This window comes from Eptatretus burgeri, chromosome 2 (assembly GCF_056783735.1).
Source record: "Eptatretus burgeri isolate ZD-2024b chromosome 2, Ebu_testis_v1, whole genome shotgun sequence".
NCBI lineage: Eukaryota > Metazoa > Chordata > Myxini > Myxiniformes > Myxinidae > Eptatretus > Eptatretus burgeri.
The window spans coordinates 28,526,415-28,549,132 of NC_140962.1; the positions used below are offsets into that span (position 1 = coordinate 28,526,415).

Consider the following 22,718-nt stretch of genomic DNA (forward strand, 5'->3'; position numbering starts at 1 on the left):
TGTCCGGGGAGGTAAACAAGCAAAACTTTCGGTATTGGGGAACTGAAAATCCTGGTAATGCATCAACTGAACTGGTGCCTCGATCTGTTCTCAAAGTCACCATGTGGGTGGCGGTTGGTTGGTATGGGATAATTAGTCCATATTTCTTTGAAGATGACCAGGGACGCACTTGCACGGTAAACCAGAGGAACTATCGCGAAATGATTCAGGAATTCTATCTGCCTGAACTACTGAACCAACCTGATCCAGATGAGAACCCAGTGGATCAAGCAGGATGGGGCACCGCCCCATACAGCCAGGGAAACAAGGCGTTTTCTCAACCAACATTTTGAGGGCAGCTTTATCTCCCTCTACGAAGACGTTGAGTGGCCACCGTATTCCCCTGACCTTACTCCTCCAAACTTCTTCTCGTGGGGGTATCTCAAGGACAGGATCTGTGGAAACCCTCGGCCTCAGACTCTTGATCAGCTGAAGGAAAACATCCACCGAGAAATCCAGAACATTGCTCAGGAAACGTTTCCCAAAGTGATGGAGAACATGACAACGCGTTTGCAGGCAATGATCGGACAACGTGGAGCCTACGTCGAACATGTGGTCTCAAAGAAAACGATGATTCTATACCAAAATTTAAATTTTGGTGGCAATTTTGACATTGGTACAAGAAACTTCAACCTTTCAGCTTTCTATCCAGCCATATATCTTTAAAAAAAATATGTTATGACCATCCTCTTTGCAGATGAAAAGTTGTATATTTCTTTGGGACACCCTGTATATATATGTATATGTATATATATATATATATATATATATATATATATATATATAAATATTTTAGCAAAAACGACCCGTCGCTTTGCTGACGGGGGAGTATGAAGGAGGGGTGTTGAGAGAGGGAGCGAAGGGAGATAGAGGAAGAGAGGAGGGAGAGGAGGGAGAGGAGAGAGAGGAGAGAGAGGAGAGAGAGGAGAGAGAGGAGAGAGAGGAGAGAGAGAGAGAGAAAGAGAGAGAGAAAGAGAGAGAGAGAGAGAGAGAGAGAGAGAGAGAGAGAGAGAGAGAGAGAGAGAGAGAGAGAGAGAGAGAGAGAGAGAGAGAGAGAGAGAGAGAGAGAGAGAGAGGAGAGAGAGGAGAGAGAGGGAGAGAGAGGAGAGAGAGGAGAGAGAGGAGAGAGAGGAGAGAGAGGAGAGAGAGAGAGAGAAAGAGAGAGAGAGAGAGAGAGAGAGAGAGAGCGAGAGAGAGAGCGCGAGAGAGAGAGCGCAAGAGAGAGAGAGAGAGAGAGTGAGAGAGCGAGAGAGCGAGAGGAGAGAGAGAGAGAGAGGAGAGAGAGAGCGAGGGGAGAGAGAGAGCGAGAGGAGAGAGAGAGAGAGAGAGAGAGAGAGCGAGAGGAGAGAGAGAGAGAGAGAGAGAGAGAGAGAGAGAGAGAGAGAGAGGAGAGAGAGAGAGAGAGAGAGAGAGAGAGAGAGAGAGGGAGAGAGAGAGAGAGAGAGGAGAGAGAGAGAGAGAGGGAGAGAGAGAGAGAGAGAGGAGAGAGAGAGAGAGAGAGAGAGAGAGAGAGAGAGAGAGAGAGAGAGAGAGAGAGAGGAGAGAGAGAGAGAGAGAGAGGAGAGAGAGAGAGAGAGAGAGAGAGAGAGAGAGAGAGAGAGAGAGAGAGAGAGAGAGAGAGAGAGAGAGAGAGAGAGAGAGAGAGAGAGAGAGAGAGAGAGAGAGAGAGAGAGAGAGAGAGAGAGAGAGAGAGAGAGAGAGAGAGAGAGAGAGAGAGAGAGAGAGAGAGAGAGAGAGAGAGAGAGAGAGAGAGAGAGAGAGAGAGAGAGAGAGAGAGAGAGAGAGAGAGAGAGGAGGCAGGGGAAGAGCGAGGAAGTGGGGGGAGGGAGTGAGGTGGGGAAAGCGTTGTCTCACCAAATGTTGCTATACCGCAGGAGGGGGTGAGAGAGAGGGGGAGAGGGAGTGAGAGGGGAGGGGAGGGGGAGGCATGAAAAAGAAAAGAAAAGAGGAGAGACAGGTGAGGGGTGGAGATGGGGTTAGTAAAGAGCTTAATGTGTTATATATAGATATGTTGTGCTTAATGACCGAACACACACACACACACACACACACACACACACACACACACACACACACACACACACACACACACACACACACACACACACACACACACACACACACACACACACACACACACACACACACACACACACACACACGAGTTTTATAATGTAATCCTCTGACACATCTGCAAAAACTTTGATGTTCCAGTTCCAGAAAATTTGTGGGAGCATGAACCAAAAGTAATCACTGAAAACATGGAAGCACCGCTCACGTATGACTTAATGATCCCATAAAGTGTGAACATCGAAAACAAAGCGTTGCGACCAGATATCGTACTTGGGTACAAAAAAAGAAAAACATTGCTGATTGAGGTGTTAAGAGCAGTGATTGTGGATTAAATGATGCAGAAATCAAGAAAATGACCAAACACCTCAAGAATGAAGTGAGAAGATCCTGGAAGCTGAGGAATGCCAAAGTTGTACCAGTGATAGCTGGACCTACAGGAATGGTGATAAAGAATCTCACAGAGATATTAAACATGGGGTAAGAAGACCCCTGGGCGCTCACCTGGTAGTGCCTGGATAAGATAATCAGGCAACCACTGGTAGGCATGGATGACCCACAAAATATTTTTGTGGTTCTGGGAATCACATCCCTCCAAAGCAATGACATCCATCATACATTGGTCCCCAGACAGTTATTTCATTAATATACATACAGTCAGACCCTTCCGACTAGTCTTATGGGACAAACGGGACAAGTGCGTTGTGTGAATCTCATAGTTAGGTCTGATTAATTATATCTCTAACTTCATTCTTACTCTTTTTCTCTTATTCCTGAGATAAATCCAAGCAACGGCCACCTGCAAAAGCCGCGGCCATGCCCTTCACTAAGAATGTGTTTTCGCAAAAGTCAGCACAAGCTTTGATACCCGTGCCGTGCCCGGGGGATAGAAAAACAAACCACCACTACCACGAGACAGCATGGAACGCGTGCAGCACGGCGACAACCCCCACCCACTGTTCAGGAGACCACAAGCATCACCAACACGACGGGGCCGCTGCAGGAATGCCGCAGTCGGGGGAATATAGGAACAACACACCAAATGCCAATGTTATACAGTACACATGCAGCGCACTCTTTTCAACCCAAATCTCCATCTAATACTTACATCTATACTCTTTTCAACCCAAATCTCCATCTTATAATTATATCCGATCTTTTTCCTCAATTCCTGACACAGATTAGGGCTGGCACCATGCACGCCACTGCTTTTGATGAATAACCACATGCTCGATGGCGAGCGGACCCACACGCAGCCCGTGATAATTTATCGTACACAGAGCGGGGCACGAATAGCACACATCTGCACATGGGTTTCCAATAGCATCTTACCGTCGGTCTTCACTGACCACCGTGGCCATAGGTGTCTCCCGCGGACGACAGACATCTCGCCCTCCGCCCGGCGAGGCTGTCGCCAAGCAGAGGTGAGCTGTATGGCTCGGATCGCTCGGGCCACATGGCGTGTGGACAAGCAGCCCATTGACCAGCGCTAACAGCCTGTCGCCGGGACACGGCCCGGGAGTTTGGTGCAGGGCGATTCGTGTCACAGTGTTCGGAATGAGACGATTCGGCAGCTTGGAATCGTCTTGTTGGATGTAAAGTGGCGCCGCTTCCGGCCATCATGGCTGGCCCGTTTGCAGGCCCGGGCACAATCAGAGCGCCCGATTCGGGTGAGGACACATCGCTTTGGGTCGTCGCCACTACCCTGCACCACAGGGTCTATAAAAGGACGGGTCGTGGGGTTGTCAGTTGGTTCAGTTCCTGTCTGCGTTCCTGCTCATCGTTCCTGTCTGTTCGCTCCTGCTGGTTCTTGCTCGTCCTGCCCACTCACCTGCTGACTCTGCCCTTCTTCACCACGTCGCTGGCTCCACCCACCCACCTGATCCTGTCTGCCACTCCGCCCACTTGCTGCTGATTCCGCCTTTCTCCACCCACTTGCTGCTGGCTCCACCCAAAGTCCCTCCTTCACGCCTGATGGTCACGCCCCATTCTCTGGATCAACGCTTAGCTGCACGAAGCGGTAGATGACGCACCAGCTGTCAGGGAGGCATCGCCCAGCGGAGCATCCCCCCACAACGTGCTGGGTGGTGAGGTCGGTCAATCGTGCAAGGTAATGAGACTGTTTGCCTCATCTCCTCTCCTTTTTCTTCTCATTAACTCTTCTTCATCGGTGTGTGTGTGTGTGTGTGTGTGTGTGTGTGTGTGTGTGTGTGTGTGTGTGTGTGTGTGTGTGTGTGTGTGTGTGTGTGTGTGTGTGTGTGTGTGTGTGTGTGTGTGTATACATCATGGCACCTGTCCTCGCTTAAGTTAAGATTGCAGAAGGTATGTCGGGATAACTCTGCTCTGTGTCTGCTTTCGTAAGTTGCTTGTTTTATTGTCGCACCACACTTTTCTTTATATCTCTACTTACACACAAAAATAAACTACATTCACTGTGCCACATACGTTTCCTTGCCTGCCTGTAATAAATCCTTTGTAGAAATGTTCCCAGCTCATTTTTGTCTGTTCTTTCATTGATCCAGCATGGTCCATATCCTAACCTAGTCGGGACTTTATTCCCAATGATCCGTTCTTTTTAGCCGGTACGTCCTTGGCAGTGTCGCTCGGCTGCATCTGATCCAGTAAAATGATCCGGTTCGGACAAGGCGTACCGAGGGCGGGTCCCCCGGTAATTAGATCACGTGATTATTTTTTAGGTGGATGACCTTAAGTCGCGTGGTTGAGTTATTGGCGTTCAGGGTTGGCTAGCAACCCGCCGCGTCACAGAATTATCCGTGTGCGACGTCCTGCGATTCCAGGGAGTCTGGTGGGAACCAAAGATATCTTCTCACCCGACCTGCAGCGAATATCTCCCAGTTTGCCTTCTTTAAATTGAAATGTCGGCAAAAAGGTACTGACTGGGGTGCAACCACAGCGTTGACTCTAATCCTAACAGGTCAATGTTGAGAGTTTGGGATTGGATCCAACACAATTTTCTCACACTGGTTAGCAATTTGGTTTGACACAAATTCCAAGTCTGGGTTGTAGCCTCGTCTTCATCTGCCACTGTTGAAAAAGCGGGGAAGTTTCGCATCATGAATGAGGGAGAGCTGATTTACGTCAGACCAGCTTTCCATCAGTTCCCTATCCTCATTGGTTTCTGTGTACCCTCACATGATGCTATGACTATTGAAGTCACCAATCACCACATCTCGTGGGCCACCAACAAAGCCATCAGGGAAGTGAAACTCTTCATTCGGAAGCTTGCAGATGGCATTTACAGAAATTCCCATCAGCCCAATATTGGGGACTTCAATGTTATCAATCTCTGATCGAGAGGATTTTTCAACAGCAATTCCACTTTGAACGAAGATAGCACTACTGTATTGATTATGATTGTAATCTATTGGAATCACTACCGACCTCTCAATTACGATTGTCATTCCCGAGATTCTAGGGCACATACTTGCAACTCTGCAATGGTTATCTTGCAGGAAAAGAATGTCACATTTGTTTGTCAAACATAGGTCAGCCAGATTTTGCTGGGCTCTGAAAGGCCTTAAATGTTAGCCGAGATGATAGACAACGCCGGTCCTGAAAAGAATCCAAGCTTGCGATATTGAAGCTCGCTGACATTGTGGTCTGCATTTAACAGAGTATTCATCTTACACTCTCTTGTGCTTTGTTCAAAGTTAGTAGTTGGTGAGTGGATGTAGCGTGGTAGGAGGATTCGCAGGTCGAAGCCTGATAAGGACCATGACGTGAACGCTCCTTCTATGCCCCCATGGCTATGTACGAGGGGTAGTCAGTCAATAAGTAACCTTAAAATGGCAATATAAATTTGAGAATGTAATGTGTCGTAGATGACATAAGTTGTATCTATGGGTAGGAGTCATGTTTTGCCTGTTTTAAATCTGGCAACATTGAGCGTATGACATCAGTAGAGCAGCTCCAAGATGGTGGCTCTCTTAGAAGCATGCACCAAGGGGAGCAACGTTCTGTCATCAGTTTCTTGGGAAGTAAGGGTGTGAATCCCAGTGAAATCAATCGCAGAATGAAAATGCAAAATGGTGACGCATGTTTCTCGCTGCAGCAGATGTATGACTGGAACAGGAAGTTTAAAAGTGGAGTTCTTGCAGTTCGGGTGTGTGTTGTCCAGGCACCCACTTTGCAGACACTTTGTGGAACCCCAGCACGTTGTGAATGATATGATGCGCTGAACCATGGCTCATGTTCAATTCGGAGACCACTTCATCCAGCGTAATGTAACGGTTTTCCCTTGGCAAGCGCTCAACTCCTGCAACCATTTCTGGTGTGTCGGCTGTGAGGCCGGCCCGAGCGAGCAGCATCCACCACACTGGACACTCCACTTTTTAAAAGTTGTTATATTTATCCTTAAACTTACCAATAACCTTTTCATTCTTTTTTGAAAATAACTCACTCTTCTTACTAAAATTACTTGTATCATATACTCCAATATTTTTCTTCATATCTTTATAAACATCATCACTTTTTATATCTCGGATAAAACTATCAGTGTCCATATACAACAATGAAACATTTTCACCATACACTTTCTTTAAGCCATCATACAAATAATCACACATCAATATCTTTGATAAATCAAGAACTGCTGTTCCAATATAAATTGGTTTATCCATTACAATACTTTCCTTTTGCATATGAATAGCAGAAAAGTTCTCTGAAAAAACCTCTTCTCTCTTAAAACTTGGTTTATTTATCAATCTTGAAGCTTCTTTCCAAGATGTTGCAAATCTAATGTTTTGCCTGTTTCTAACATTCTCCATTGTCTTTCCAAAGACAGCATTATTCATCAATTTATAGAATTCCCCTTCAAATTTTACTTTTGTATTTGTTCTCATATCTGTATTGAATTTAATATACTTTTTCATCTAAGGACTTTGTTTAAATTTTAAAACTCTATGAATTTTAGGTACTCTCAATCCTTCTCTCAAAAACTGTTTCAAGCTTCTCTGATGCAAAACATATCCCTCTTTATCATAGAATGTTGTTAATAACTTTTCTGTTGATTTGCCTTTAATATTAAAACTTTCATGATAATCACTTAACCATTCTTCCTTTGGGGTTTCTATCTCACATGCAAAAGGAAGGTCTTTATGCTTATTATGAAGATCACCCGGGTACCTCAAATCAACTTCAAAATAATAACCTTCTTCTTCCTCATTCAATTCCTCTTGAGAAGAAATAACAATATTCATCAAAGCCTTTTCATAATCCTTTTCTTCCACCCACTCTAATTTACCATAAGGCAGAGATTGAGACATTGCCCATCCATACAAATTATTAGCATCAAAATACATCAAATAATTGCTATCTTTTTCACTATCATAATTTGGAAGATATTTATTATTTGCTTTAGCATATCTTTTTGAACATACTTGTGATATTCCACCTCTCTTGGACTTCTCAATCATCAAAATCATATCTACATCACTGATTAAATCTATATCTTGTTTTGTCATTTTCAACATTGCACTCCAAGCTAAACCAGGAGCTGTGAAATAGTGGGCAGGATGTAATCCATAACAATTTTTATTATGACAGAGTGATCGAAAAGCTTCAAACACATCAGTTAACAATAAAACATCTGTTTTTAGATACAAATCATGATATTCTCCAAGGTTCTTTATCTTAAATATTTTCCAAATTTCTTGTGCGTGTTTATATTCCTTATCACTTATCTCTTTTCATAAAGGTTATTATAGAAACTTTCTTTTGAAGGAAGTTGTTTCTTTAAATCTCATAAATGAATCCATATAATCATAAGGATAAATTCCCTTACTTGTAAGAATTTTCTCTTCACTTTGAATTTTATTCCTTGTTTGAATTTCCTCTCCAGTTAGAATTTCATTCATTGTTTGAATTTTCTTTATAATTAGAATTTCATCTTCAGTTAGAATTTCTTCATTAATTTTCTCATTAATTAGAATTTCTTCTTTACTTTGAATTCTCTCTTTAATCTGAATTTCCTCTTTCGTAAAGAATGAATTAAGATTGGGAAAAGACCCTGTGGAGCTTAGATTTGATGCTAGGTAGGCTAGTGGTGTTCCCATGAACTTGTAAGAATCTAGAAACCTAATACGAGTTAAAGGTTTTGTGAATATCATTTTTGGAAATGAAATATACTTTTGACTTGTGTTTGTTATGGCAGAAATATTCCCTGGTGTTTTTGAAAGTTCATTTATAAATAGATGTGTATCATAGTTGGTGCTGTTGTGAAGAAAGACTGGAATAAAAGAAGGTAATTTATAATTAAGATTACAACAGGAATGAGTGGGACCTCTATATTTACCAGTAAGATGACAATGATCCCTAACTTGAGACTCCTCAATCTCCTCCTCACAAATATGACAGATATTGTTCTTTCTAAATTCTAATTTTTCTTCTTCGGTTAATGTCATCGCTTCATTTGTTTCTTTCATTAATTTAGTTAGTCTTATACAATCCTTTTCTAATCGTTTTACAAACTCTTGTGAAGCTTTTTTTTCCTCTATAATTTTCAAGTTTATTATACTTTTCTCCAACAGATGATTTGATATAATAACAGAAACCACAAGGAATATGTTTTTGATATTTATTTGTATGTGTGATTCTTTTGGATTAGGAGCAGCAGTATTTATCTTTTTGAGGATGCATTCAAAATCAGCGTATATCACAAATGGGTGCATGATAGATTTATTATAATCTTCAAAACAAATCTTTTCACCAGGTTTCGGCATTGTAATTACAGCTGATTTATGATTACTACAATATTTTGAATGTTGTTCTAATCGTTCTTTCGTATGAAATGAATTAAGACATCGCTTACAAGGATATATTTTGTTTGCTGTTCTGAATACCTGAGAAGAGATTAATCTTGATAAATTATTGATGTATGTATAATGTGAATTCTTTCCAACACTAAAATAGAAAAGATCAATGTGTGTTTCTTCATTTTTATAGTTGTTTGAAATTTTTAATATTTGAACTTTGTTTGTATCCGTTAATCCATATACATTAATAGAAAGATTATTCTTTTTCTCAAATTTAGGAATATCTGTTCGTGGCATTGGGAATTTAAAATCTTTACTGTCCAAGGTATTCTCAAGGAGATCGTAACACGCCACAGGCCGACTCCGGACACGAACCGCTTAAGCGGTCCATTCCGTGCTACAGTGATAACCGAGCGGTGTTATCGGCGGCCTTGACGGTTCCGATTAATAACCGGGCGTTATAAACCCACTACGAATCTCTTACACGATGCAGGATGGAGGGTCAATAAAAAAAAGGAAAAGAGACGAAGCAGAGCGGGAACAGTTCAACAAGCAAGCATTTTTATTCTCTCTCTCTCACACACACACACACACACACACACACACACACACACACACACACACACACACACACACACACACACACACACACACACACACACACACACACACACACACACACACACACACACACAGCCATAGTCAAAATGCACATATAAAGCAAAGAAAGAGTTAAAACCGAATACGCGTAGACATGGCAACACTTAAAACAATACTACTTGACGGACGGCGCCAACACACATTTACACAAAAGCAAAGGAAAAAGGAAAAGAAGTCGCGACTTCCCTTTTCGTGGCCGATGAGTCCCTCTCCCACGACCGTCAGCGTGGTCGCGCCTGGCCTGACCTCTCTCGCGGCCGGCGAACCCTCTCCGGCACTCCTCGTCTGGATGCGCAGGTCCACCTCACGACCGGCGATGCCGCGTCTCCCGTCCGTGCCTCCGTTCATAGGTCGCTCGCCAAGTCGCGGGCGTAGGACCTCTTCCCCTGACAAGACAAACAGACAGGAAGCCTCGAAGAACCAAACTCTCGAACCAACTCGACCAACCGAAGACCAACTCTCAAGGTCCGTCCTGTCCGCCTTTTGTAGCGCGGGGCTCCGCCCTTCGCTCCGCCCCGGTTTCGGCTCCACCCTCCTTCGAGAAGGTTCCCGAAAAGGGGCGTTCCCTCACACCGACGGCTCACGCTGGTCATCCACCAATCGGCGGCGAGCTGCCCTTCCCCCTTACTTCACACCAAGCGCGGGGAAATTTAAACGGGAGAAACAGGCGGGAAAAGCCCCGAGCATCGTTGTTGGTTTTTGTTTGTTCCTCTGCGGAGATTGTAACCGCACGGGGAATGTTGAATGGTTAGTGGCGTATGTTGAAATGTGGTAGCGTAGATGGTGGAGGTGGCATGGTTGTAGTGTGGTTGGCGCTGTGGTGGGGATGGCGTGGTTGTTGAGATACTGTTTGTTTGAAATAAAAGATAGAACAGAAAAATGGCTAACTCAAAGTGTCGCAGCCCGGATGGATCACATAAATACCCTCTATACAACGGGTTTTGGCAAACTACACATGTACTTACAGAGATATCTCACCTGAGGGTCCTTTATGGTGTAATGCGAATTTCCACAACCGTAACAATATTAACAACTGCCTTCTTTAGTTTTATTTCTTTTGGTAATTCAATATAAGAAGAAGCTTTAAGAGGGTTTGATTTTAGAATGTGTAACTCTTAAAAAGATGATTTTTTAAAATATTAAATCCACTTCCCACCACTGTATTATCAACATCCTCCTCTTGTCTTGATAGTTCTTCATAAACCCCACTATTCAAAAAATCTTGAAATGATGTTATAAAATGAAGATCTGTTCTCATATAAGGAGTTTGTTCTTCATCTTGTCTTTTCATATTCATTTTCACTCCCATATAAAACTTTAAAATTTTCATGTCTTTTAATGTCTTTTTAATAAGTTTTTCAACATCAGGTTTCACGATTTCAATTGATTCAGCTATTGATGATGGACCGGGTTCTCCAAATTGAAAAATCCTTATTTTATATGCCCTTTAAATGCCCCAATCAGTGTTCTCAATATAATAGTCTCCCTTTACTTTAAACTCATTTTTCTTGTGTTTTTGTGATTGAAGGCGATTCTTATAACTACTCTTCAAAACATCCTTTGAGCAGATATCACAATGTTTCCTTTCCAACTCGAGAGGAGATATTTGATGAAATAGATTAAATGTGTGTTTGTTGGTTCGGAGGTGTTTTCTATTATGTTAAAATTCGTGATTACAAACATCGCAGTACGTTGTATTCACCATATTTTTACAATAAAACTTTGCTTAAACTAAAATTTTCTTGATGAAAATTTCGTTTATTTTACAGGTGAATCTGTGCTTAAAACGATTTTATCCTCCAACTTTTTTCACTTAAGAAATACAATGTTTCAAGACACAAAAGACAAGTTTCAATCAATCTCTTCATTTGTAAAAGATATTGAGAAATATGTCAAGGATGCAAAATTGAACAAAGATAAATATAACAACTATTGGATAAAAACAATTATGGTAAATAATGAGTTCTTCAATTTCCTTCAGTGGAAGGGCTTTTCGTATACCTGGAAGAACATCAATTAAAGTATCTCTAACAAAAGTTTCTCCTCTCCTTCTGGTAATATATTCAAAATGAGAAAAAGCAATGAAACAAGAAAAAGTATCAAAAAATAAAAACCTTATGGATGAAGCTTTAGAAAGAAAAGATAAGACCATCTGTAATATGCAAGGAGAAATTTGTATTTTTTTCAACAACCCTAAAGATGTAAATCCTGATGAAATAAAGGATGTTAATATATCAGGTGAAATGACATTTCGTTCAATAGTACTTAAGGATAATTTTTAAAATTACCTTTAATATAAAAAATGTTGTAGTTGAATCTGGTAATGAAAAAAAGTATATAGATATCGATGGTAATATTATTAAATATGAGTCAATATGCAACTGAAAGTTCAGATGATTTTCAGTTTAAGTAAAGTTTTACTTTTTAAATATGCTAGACTTCCCTGATTCTCCATTTGACAAATTTGAGAATTGTGCTGCGTGTGAAAGATGGGGATTAAACAAACAGAGTCAAAAGCCTAAAAACAATGTATATTCTGTGATTATCTTCTAATTAATGATAAAAAAAATATAAAAAGGGAAATAATTATTTTAGATTTGCACCAAAAATGAATTACTTTAAGATTGATAAGAGAAATGAATGTAAAGTATGAGGGTGATAACACATCTTTCCTTACAAGGGAAGAAACTGAATGTATTAGAGAAATGTTCAAAGGATTGTTATATATTATTCATGGATGTGATTTTCAGGGAAATATCAACACAAGATTTTGCATAAATAAAATAATGGATTATCTTGAAATTAAACCTGAAATATAGTTTCTAAAAAAGCCAACAATAAATTAAATAACCTGTTTTTCAAATATATAAATGAATGATTTTCTCCCCATTTGGGAAAATAAGATAAAATTTAACAATCATAAAAATCTTTCAAATTCATTAAGATGTCTCAGTTGGTTCAAGCGGATGTGGAAAAACCTGCTTACTTTTGAAGATGCTCCTGACTCCCAACTTTTTAGATTATGATAATTTAATTGTCACAAAATCGAGTTTTCAACCAGAGTATCAACTACTCTCACAAGGTTTTAATGCTGGTCTTCAAAAAGAAGATATAATCGGTTTATTTAAACTTCAAAAAAAACTAAATGATTAGAACATTGAAGATATAATTCAACTATTTTGTGATACACAGAGATGTAAAAAGAAATCAAAACCGATAACTTGTATTCTTCGTGATAAGGATGATATACCATCTCCCCAAGATTTGGATAAATCAAAAAAGAACCTCGTTATCTTTGATGATTGTGTTAATGAGAGAAACCAAACGGTAATGGACAGCTACTACACAAGAGGGAGACATTCTTCTTGTAATTGTATTTATCTCAGTCAATCATACTTTCAACTTCCTCGTCGTTCCATCAGAAACAATGCTTATACTTTTATTTTATTCAAGTTAAATTCAATAGATATAAACAATTTTTGGAGAGATAATTGTTCTACATTATGTAGTAAAAAGGAATTTGGGGATTACATGAAGCACACGACTGAAAAATATAAATATATTGTTGTGAAACAAGATGAGATATTAAATGATATTTTCCAATAAATAAATGGATGCGAAAGAAAGAGCAAGAAGATTTAAGGAACATGAAGAGTTGGTTTCAAAAGTTGTAAAACAACAGGAAGATATAAAGAAGAAGCGCAGACAGAAGCTAACGGGCGAAGAAGCATTTGAAAGAAAACAAGATAAAATTTTTAAACCACTTTTAAAAACTTCCCAAGAAAAAATTAAAGATGTTTCCACAGTAGAATATACTCCTAAAAAACTTCAAATGTTAAAAGATTTTGATCAAATGATGGAGGAAGAATTAGAGCATTTAGGAGAATAAGAATGTGATGATGAAGGTTTATTTCAACAACTGGAAGAGATTAATCGACCCCCTGATTATATTGTGAATGCTCTTCAAAACAATGAATATTCAGCGGATTCAAAAACCAAAGCAGGACTCATTCCAACAGAACAACCAGCAATATTTCATCTTCTTCAAGAAAAGGTATTGATATTTAATGATGAATTAAAGTTCTTGGGTTCTGCTCAACCCCCTGTTAAACTACCTCTGAGATTAATATTTCTTCTCACAAAATATAGAAGACAAGGTTCAACTATGAGGGATGAATCAAAGTATATTGATAAACCATTGGATATGAAAAATCATGATGATAGAGTATATATTGATCTGCTGAACACTCTTAATTATAGGATTAGTATTTCTGGTAAAAGTAGGAAAAATGAGGAGAAACACATTATTCAGGCTTTAAGTATCCTTGGTTCAGGTATTAGTTTTCTTCCAAATGACCCATCGCAATTAGTTGATAGATTGTTATTGTTGTTAGGTAGTAAGAAGGCTGGAAATAACAATTGTTTTAATGAAGCATCAGCCATTTTAGACCAGTTGATGAACATGAAAATAATTAATAAATCTCAATATAAAGACATTTTATCTCATATTAAATAAGATGAGAAGCACAATCCTGAGTTTTAATTTCATAACAAGCGACCACACTTCTTCATTCCCATACCCAGTACAACTTGTCCCAACAAAAGAATATGAGGCATCTTTATTGTCCATGGAAACTTATAATAACTTATTTAATATAACTGATAAAAATGACAAGTTTAGTTATAATCCGGGAAGTGGATACAAAACGATAACAGTCTCACCCGGAGCATATGAGATTTCTCAAATATCTTGTGAAATTGCTCGTCTTATGAAAGAACAGGGCGATGAACCCCAAAAAAATATTGTCATAGACATTGAAAAACAGACGTCAAAATCAGCGATTAAACTTAAATATAACTACAAGGTTGATTTCACAATAGATAATTCATTTACAGAGTTATTGGGTTTCTCCTCAAAAAAGATTGAAACTAATGGGACGTTTTACAGTGATAATGTCATTCAAATATCCTCAGGAATAAATTTGGTATTAATTTACTGTGATTTGATTGATGGTGCTGAAAATGATGGAATAAAAACAAATACAATATTTTCATTCAGCACATACTCAACCCCAATTGCTTATAAATTCAACATGGAACTCAAAAATTTGGTTCATCTCCCTGTGTCAGGAAAAAACCAGACACAGAGTAAATTTTAGGATAACCGACCAAGATAATCGTATGATTTCTTTTAATGGAGAAGTTATATCCATCAGAATTCACCTATGTGAAGTTTTCCAATAAATAAATATGATGGTTATTGTGAGGAAACACGAGTTGGGAAAATATAAAATAATTACAGGGGATGGGATGTTCCTTTCCCCATACTACAAGGGTGAAGGTATGTATCTTGGTAGAGGATACTATAAACCTAAGAGACAAAGGGGTGTCGGACATCAATTTAGAGGAAATGGGATAATTGATATTCTAATGGGTATCGGTTCAACTATTCTTAAACATAAAGACCTAATTGGTTCAACTGCTTCTGCTGTGGAAAATGTAGCAGGTGCTGTAAAGAGCATAAAAGATGCCCAAAAGGAATCTCATAAATTACAAGCAATTAAAGAAATTAAAAAAGGTAAAACTCAGTTGTCTCCCCAAGAACGACATAAAATAATTCAAATACTTGGGTCAGGGTTTCAAAAGTTTTAACATCTTTTTTCCTCAATAAATGCAAGTATGGAAGCAATTTATACTACCTATGATTTGGATGATACGATTATCATCTCAAACTCCACTAAAAAAGAAGATTACTTTAAGGTAAATGCAATAACTGGAACAGACTGGAACGCAAATGGTACAAAAAGTTTTGAAATAAATAATCAACAAACTTATTTGAATCTATCCAAAAGTTTGTGTAAATTTAAATTCACTAAGGCTGAGAATAACACAAACGCTACACTCGTAAATGATTTCTTCTGGAAAATGTTTGATAGTGTTTGTTTGTACATTGGAACACAAGAAGTTGAAGTGGTTGATTATGTCTCTGCTGTATCTGAAATGATGAAATTTACACTATATACATTGTGATAGAATGGGAAAAGGGGCTGTCGAAGGTTTTATTCCTGATATGTCAACGGGAACAACCACAGACCCTGGATATACTCAAAAGGAAAGGAACGTATACTGATGATACAAAAGCAGTTAATAGTTTTACTGTGGCAGTTCCTCTTAAAGGTATATTTGGATTTTGTGATCATGATAAAGTGCTGTATGGTCTTAAAATTAGATTTCAACTACAAAGGAATGATAATGAAAATAGATCACTTTTTGGTGTTAGTAGTGCTTTTGGTGATCAGAATAAATTTGTAATTGATGAAATGAGTTGGTATATTAGTGAATATACTCCGAATCTTAAAACAGAAGAGATGTTGAACAGAAGACAACTCAAAGAAATCACTCAGTGTATCATACCTCAAAAGAAGATGTCAACACGTTAAACTAAACCAAACCACTTACACGTGGAATTTGGGTGTTCTGGAAGGAAAGCCACGATATCTGTGGATCATTTAAAAAAAAAAACCAGATGGCGATACTGCGACTGATAAGAATAATGCATTGAGTGATAATGCAAAGGTGAAACAACTTCGTGTTTCTAAAGATGGAACATTTTATCCACGAGATAGATTGGAAATTAATTGGGAAAAAAATGATTTTGCTGAAGCATACAAGTCTTACCAAAAGGTGTGTGAAAGTAATGGAAATAAAGAACCTATTTTGGATATGACAGCATTTAAAAGTTTGTATACAATCTTTGCGTTTGATCTGAGTGCTCAAAAGGAAACTATAAAGTCTAATCGAGTGGATACTTCCCTATACATTGAAAGAGGAGAGAGTGAAGAAGTTGATACATATCGTTTGCTTTTGGAAGAAACAGAATTGCAGATTAATACAGATAATGGTGTTATGATTAGTCTCACATAATTTTTTGTTAAATAAATGAGTGGCAAAGTACCAACTGGGGTATATGTTAATCAAATCAATCTTCATAAACTATTATATAATCTTGTGTTCAAAATCAAAAGTCTTGTACGATTAACGTCAATACAATTCAGAGAAAAGGAGCAGTAAGATTTGATGTTTTGCTCACAAGCGAACAGGTTAAAATCTTGAATGATACTGGCTCACTTAAATTTAAAATGACAAAACCAATGTTGAAAAAATATTCAATAAGAGAGACGAGTGGAGGATTTCTCCCATTTTTAATTCCTTTATTTGCTGGTTTAAGTGTGGTTGGAGCATTGACGGGTGGTATTTCAACAGCGGTGAAAACTGCCAATGAAAGGAAGGCTCAACTCCGGGCTCAAAAAGAAATGGAAAGACATAACGAAGAGTTGGAGAAACAAATTAGTGAAAGTGGTGTAATTGTAGATTTTGCTGAAAAACTTGAAGGTCTGCCTGATAAAGCGAGATTGTTAGTTGGAGATATGCTTTCTTCTATCGCACAAGCAGGTGTAAAATTAACTCAAAGGGGTCATGGATTATATCTTTCTAATAAATAAATGAGCATTGATGAGTGGTTTAAAGAATTTGGAAAGAATACAACATCAAATTTACAACTTGTCAAATATTGTAAGAAATTAAAAATTCATAATGTGGTTGTTTGTATGAGAGATGAATTAACAAACGTGCCTAAACATACAAAGAATATTATTATGAACTTGGAAGATAATAATGGGAACGGTTCTCATTGGGTTTGTATTTTTAATCGTCAAAACAAATATTATTTTGATCGTTTTGGTCTTCCACCACGTGTTGAAGTCATAAAATTCTTACAGAATAGTGTTTATCAAACATTTCAAGTCCAAGAATTAAATTCCAAGTGTTGTGGTCAATTATGTCTATATGTGTTATTTCAACTCAACAAAAATAAAAATTTTTATGACATTATTTTTAATCTAATATAAATGACTTATGTTGGTAAAGATGGTTCTATCTTTGGTGTATCCCAAGAACTGGATATTGATTTATCAAATTATTACACAAAGGCACAGGCTGAACGACATAAATATAATATCTTCTTCTTCTTTCGGCTGCTCCCATTAGGGGTCGCCACAGCGGATCATCTGTATGATCCGCATAGTGATTTGAAACATGTTTTACGCCGGATGCCCTTCCTGACGCAACCCTGGTCGCCTCTTACGACACAGGGATATGGTACACCTATTTTTTAACCGGGGTATACACCGGCCCAGTATACTGGTACTCATTTCGCCGACCTCGGAAGGATGACAGGCTGAGTCAACCCCCTGGTGTATTAATTCAGTGGCTCAACGGGGCTTGAACTCAGGACCTCTTGGATCCCAAGCCGCTGCCCTAACCACTGCGCCAACACCAGGCTCAACGACATAAATATAATATAACCAAAAATATTAATATGAAAAATGCTTATAAATTAAAAAATTATCCAAGCCCGACTGACGCGAATGACTTGGTGAGATTAAGCGATTTATCACAATATATATCCTTAAATAAAACGGCCGTGTATTCTAAAGATGCAGAAGTGTTGATTTTATCTCCAGGTCATACAGAATTCACAGTTCGAATTAAAATAAATTTTTATAAAGAAGGGCGTATTGTTTGTATGAGAATATAACAATGGGGGTATGATATGAATGATTTAGGTTATAATTGGTCATTTAAAATTGACCTAAAAGACCTGGAACAATTAAATCAGTCTCGCAAGGAAGAATATTATCCACTTGGTATAGAGAATGAGTTTTGTGGAGCCACGATTAGTAAACAACAAATAAAAGAATTTAATAAGGGTAAATATAGTAATGGTTTTGCCCTAGTTTATATCATGAAAACAGAAAAAAACAGGATTATATATAATAAGTAGGGAAATACAAAATGATTTAACTATGGGAAGATGGGGAGGTGTTTCGTGTCATAATATTATTCTAACATATATTTCTAATACATAAATGACAGCAAGAAGGCTTCAAGAAAATTATCATTTCTGTGTCCAAGCATACCTTCAAGAAAAGGGAATTCGGTATTTTAATAAATATGTTCGACAACATAAGAATGAGGTATTTTCAATAAAAGATTGGCATTATGCTGATGTTGATAAACCGACAACTTTAGATTTAATTAGAATGTTAAATAATGAAAAAATTATACTGTTAAGAAAACATAAGGCTCTTTTAGAAATTCAAAAGAAATTTTATTGGTTTCCTGTTGTAAAAAAAAATATTTTGGATACAGGAATAACAAGAAATCCCAATGAATATATGTATGATATTCTATGGGGTGGAAGCAATTCAAGGATAGTAAGGGATGAGGAAGGAGTTGAAGAAGAGAGAGAAGAGGAGGAAAAGAAGAGAGAGGAGGAGAAGGAGAAGAAAGAGAAGGAGGAGAGAGAGAAGAGAGAGAAGAGAGAGAAGGAGGAGAGGGAGGAAAGAGCGAGAATGAATAAATATCAAAAAATGGAAACCAGTGAGATTAAAAAAAAGATTGGAGGTATTACAGAAAATAACTCAACCCATCGAGGAGGAAAACAAAGAATTGACGAGTCTCTGAGCAATATTTTCGACAAGACTTTTGTCATCGGCAATATATCGATTTTAATTCAAGTTTTTTCATTTTTTTCTTAAATAAATGGAGGAGAGAATATTGACGTTTCTAAGGATTCTTTATGTTTTAGAAATTAAGATTCAAATGTGCATGTTGGAAACTAAAAAGGTTTTTGCACTCTGTAGGAATTTTTCTCATAAGTGAGTTATTGTCTCAAATGTAAAAAGAAAACTTATACCAAAAATATTTCATATTTTAAAAGTAAAAATAACAGGGTTATACAAAAAGGTATATGTTCGGTGTGTGGTTCAAAAAAAGTGTCAATTTATCTCCAAACACAAACTCGGAGGAGATATACAAAAGTTTTTCTCAGAAAGTAAATTTACAACTACTGGAATACCAGGGGAATTACATCTACCAGGGTATTCTTTCTGTGGTCCAGGCACAAACTTGGATAAAAGATTAGATGAGGCAGACAATCCTAAACCATGGAGTGAGCCCTTCAATAGAGTTGATGAAATGTGCATGAGACACAATATTTATTATGGGAATACCACAACTTTGGAAGAAAAGCACGAAGCCGATAGAGAAATGTTGTATAATTTGTCTCTGATACAAAATCCAACCTTGAGAGAAAAAGTTTATAGGTTCATCGTGAAGAAGATGATCAGTGCTAAATTGAAACTTGGACTTGGAAATTCAAAAACTTATAGGCTCTAATGATGTCATTAAGATTGAAGCACAATTAGCTGATGAATCACATAAACCAATATTCATAAAGTTTCAGAGAAGGAAGGTTTATTCCAAGGAAGTCGATTATATCTGGTCTGCTGATTTGATTGAACTCAATAATGATAAGGGGTACAAGTATGCTTTAACCGTTATTGATTTGAGGAGTAGATACGCATGGGTTGTACCATAAAAAAAAAAAAACAGGTAATACTCTTATGTTAGCCTTTCAACACATATTTAAAAAAAGTAAGAGAAAACCTAAAAAATTGTCGACTGATGAGGGTAGAGAGTTTTATAACAAGACATTTATGAATTTTCTTAAAAATAACAGTATTACATAATACAGTACCTTTAATGAAGGGAAGGCAGTTGTTGTTGAACGTTTTAATCGTACCTTAAAAGAGAGACTATATAAAAAATTCACACAACTCGGTTCACAACAATGATCATCTTTTATTCAGCATATTGTGGATAAGTATAATGACACGATTCACACGTCAACGAATATGAAACCATCAGAAACATTTACAAAATCAAAATATGAAAAAGAGATTAATGTCAGAAAACCTAAGTTCAAAGTTGGTGATATCGTAAGAATATATAGGTGGAAATGTCATTTTGAAAAAGGTTATATTAAACGATGGAAGAACGACCTTTTTAAAATTGTTGATGTAATAGATACGGTTCCTTGGACTTATAAGATATATGATTTAGAAGGGGAAGAGATTTTAGGTTCATTTTATTCACAGGAATTACAAAAGACAAAAATAAATTGAAATTATTTTTACTCCACCCCTTTTTGACTCTGCCCACACAAGCTCCACCCACACAAACCCCACCCACATAAACCCTGCCCACACAAACCCCCACCCCACCCAAGCTCCACACAAACCCCACTCCACACAAGCTCCACCCACATTCATCATATTCACATAATTAGTGATTAGTCAATTAGTTAATTAGTTCCCCACACACAACATGTTTATTTAATTAAAAAATTGTCCACCCATCCATACAAGCTCCGCCCACACATTCACCCATCCACCCATCTATTCACCCATCCACATCAAACCTCATCCACGTAAACCCTGCCCACAGAAGACCCCATCCACATAAACCCCTCCCACAAAAGCCACACCCACACAAGCCCCTCCCATATAAACCCCACCCACACAAGCCCCTCCAACAGAAGCCCTCCCATATAAGCCCCTTCCACACAAGCCCCTTCCACAAAACCCTCCCACACAACCCCCCCCCCGCCATCCGCTCTGTGCGCCCCCACCTTTGACCCACCACCTCCCTCATCCACTCCCCCGCCCGCCCCACACACACAGGGGGAGGGGGGTGGGATGAGGGGGTGATGGGTCATTTGGGGGGGGTGCACCGAACCCCTCCCTCCTCCTTCCCTAAATGTCCTTGATTCGCTTTTTGTAGTTAAGAATCAGATAATTGTAAGGAAAGCATTTATAATTAATCAACATTAATAATATTAAATATTCAGTTGTAAAAACAGATGATATATCCAAGCAGTCTGCTTCAGATGTCTTGAGTGCCAGGTCAGATTCCTGCAGACGATTAACTTGTGCACTTGGTTCATCCAGACAGGTGTTTAAACTGAAAAATAAAAAATAATGTTTTAAAACTCAGGAGACATATTGACAAACAGAGACAGATATAGAAATGAACACAGAGACAAGCAGATATACATACACTCACACATGCACGTGCACGTGTGTGTTTCTCACCTTGAAGTCGGATCTTTCAAGATTATAGGAGATAACAGCAATGTCTTCCAGTCGGTAATGATTTCTCTAATTCCTCCCCTGAAAATCCCGAATCACTCTTGTACAAAATCAGACATCTGTGCCCAGACATCGTGTAATTCGGATAATTCATTTTCAACATCGGCGATCAACGATTTGTTATTGGAGACAATCTGTTGAAAAAAAACAATATTTATTAGTCATACAGTGATTTAATTAATAATTATCAGTTGTTTCACTGTGATTCTCAGAGGAAGAACACGAACAAACTTACCGATATTGTAATGGATTCTCTTCTTCTTCAGACGAAAGATAGATCATGTTTCAATCGTTTTCTCAATAGGACAAGATGAGAAAAATTATAAAGCTTTCAGATAAAGTTTACGACTGACTGCTAGTTTATAAAACGACTTGAGGAGGTAAAATTGCGTAATGTTGGAATTTTTTCAGGGCGTGTGTCCACACGGGGAAATGACGTTTCGGGCAAGATAGCTTAGCTTGGGCGATTCATTCTCAAGCAGTCTTACCCATTTTTAACACAAAATGAAAATGCTTTGAATGATTTTTGATAAAACTTACGTTTATTAGCCTGTTAGTGTTCTGATTTAAAATATAACCACGAGGCCTTGTCTCTCACAGAATACTTTCTCATCTTCACGGCACGAACTGAAAACACTTAAAACTGGAGGGGGAGCACTCGGTAGAGTGCAAAACCTCCGCCGCCAATACTGCTGGGTCACTTAAATGAACCTGATATCCTATTCATTGCAGGTCAAAACAGATCAGACTCTACTGAACCACGATTGAATAAACTAAACTAGATCGACGTGCATGTAGAAATGCCAAAAAAAAAAAAAAAAAAAAAAAATATCGAAATTTTTCTGAAAATAAAGTTGCAAAATTTTTTTTTTTCTCAAAAAAAAAGTTTTTTTGGGGGGGGGGGTTGGAAATCACTTAAAACATGTAGAAATGCAAAAACAAATTAAAATATTTTTTCAAAATGCCCGCAATAGCGGCCATATTGGACTTTGGACCAAGTCCAAAATCTAATGGCATGATCCTTGGACCACACCGAATCCCCCCACCAAGTTTCGTCAAAATCCGTCGAGGAGTTTTTCCGTAATACTGTTCACAAACAAACAAACAGAAAGGGGTGAAAACA

At 38.3% G+C, this 22,718-nt stretch overlaps 1 long non-coding RNA gene across 1 annotated transcript; it reads right to left on the minus strand.

Moving 5' to 3' along the window:
• Positions 1-21,199: 21,199 nt before the first annotated feature.
• On the minus strand, positions 21,200-22,450 carry LOC147031685 (uncharacterized). Its single transcript, XR_015050896.1, has 3 exons — positions 21,831-22,450; positions 21,539-21,729; positions 21,200-21,407 (listed from the first exon to the last, which is right to left on the minus strand). It is a non-coding gene; the product is annotated as an uncharacterized LOC147031685 (long non-coding RNA).
• Between the last annotated feature and the right edge of the window lie 268 nt (positions 22,451-22,718).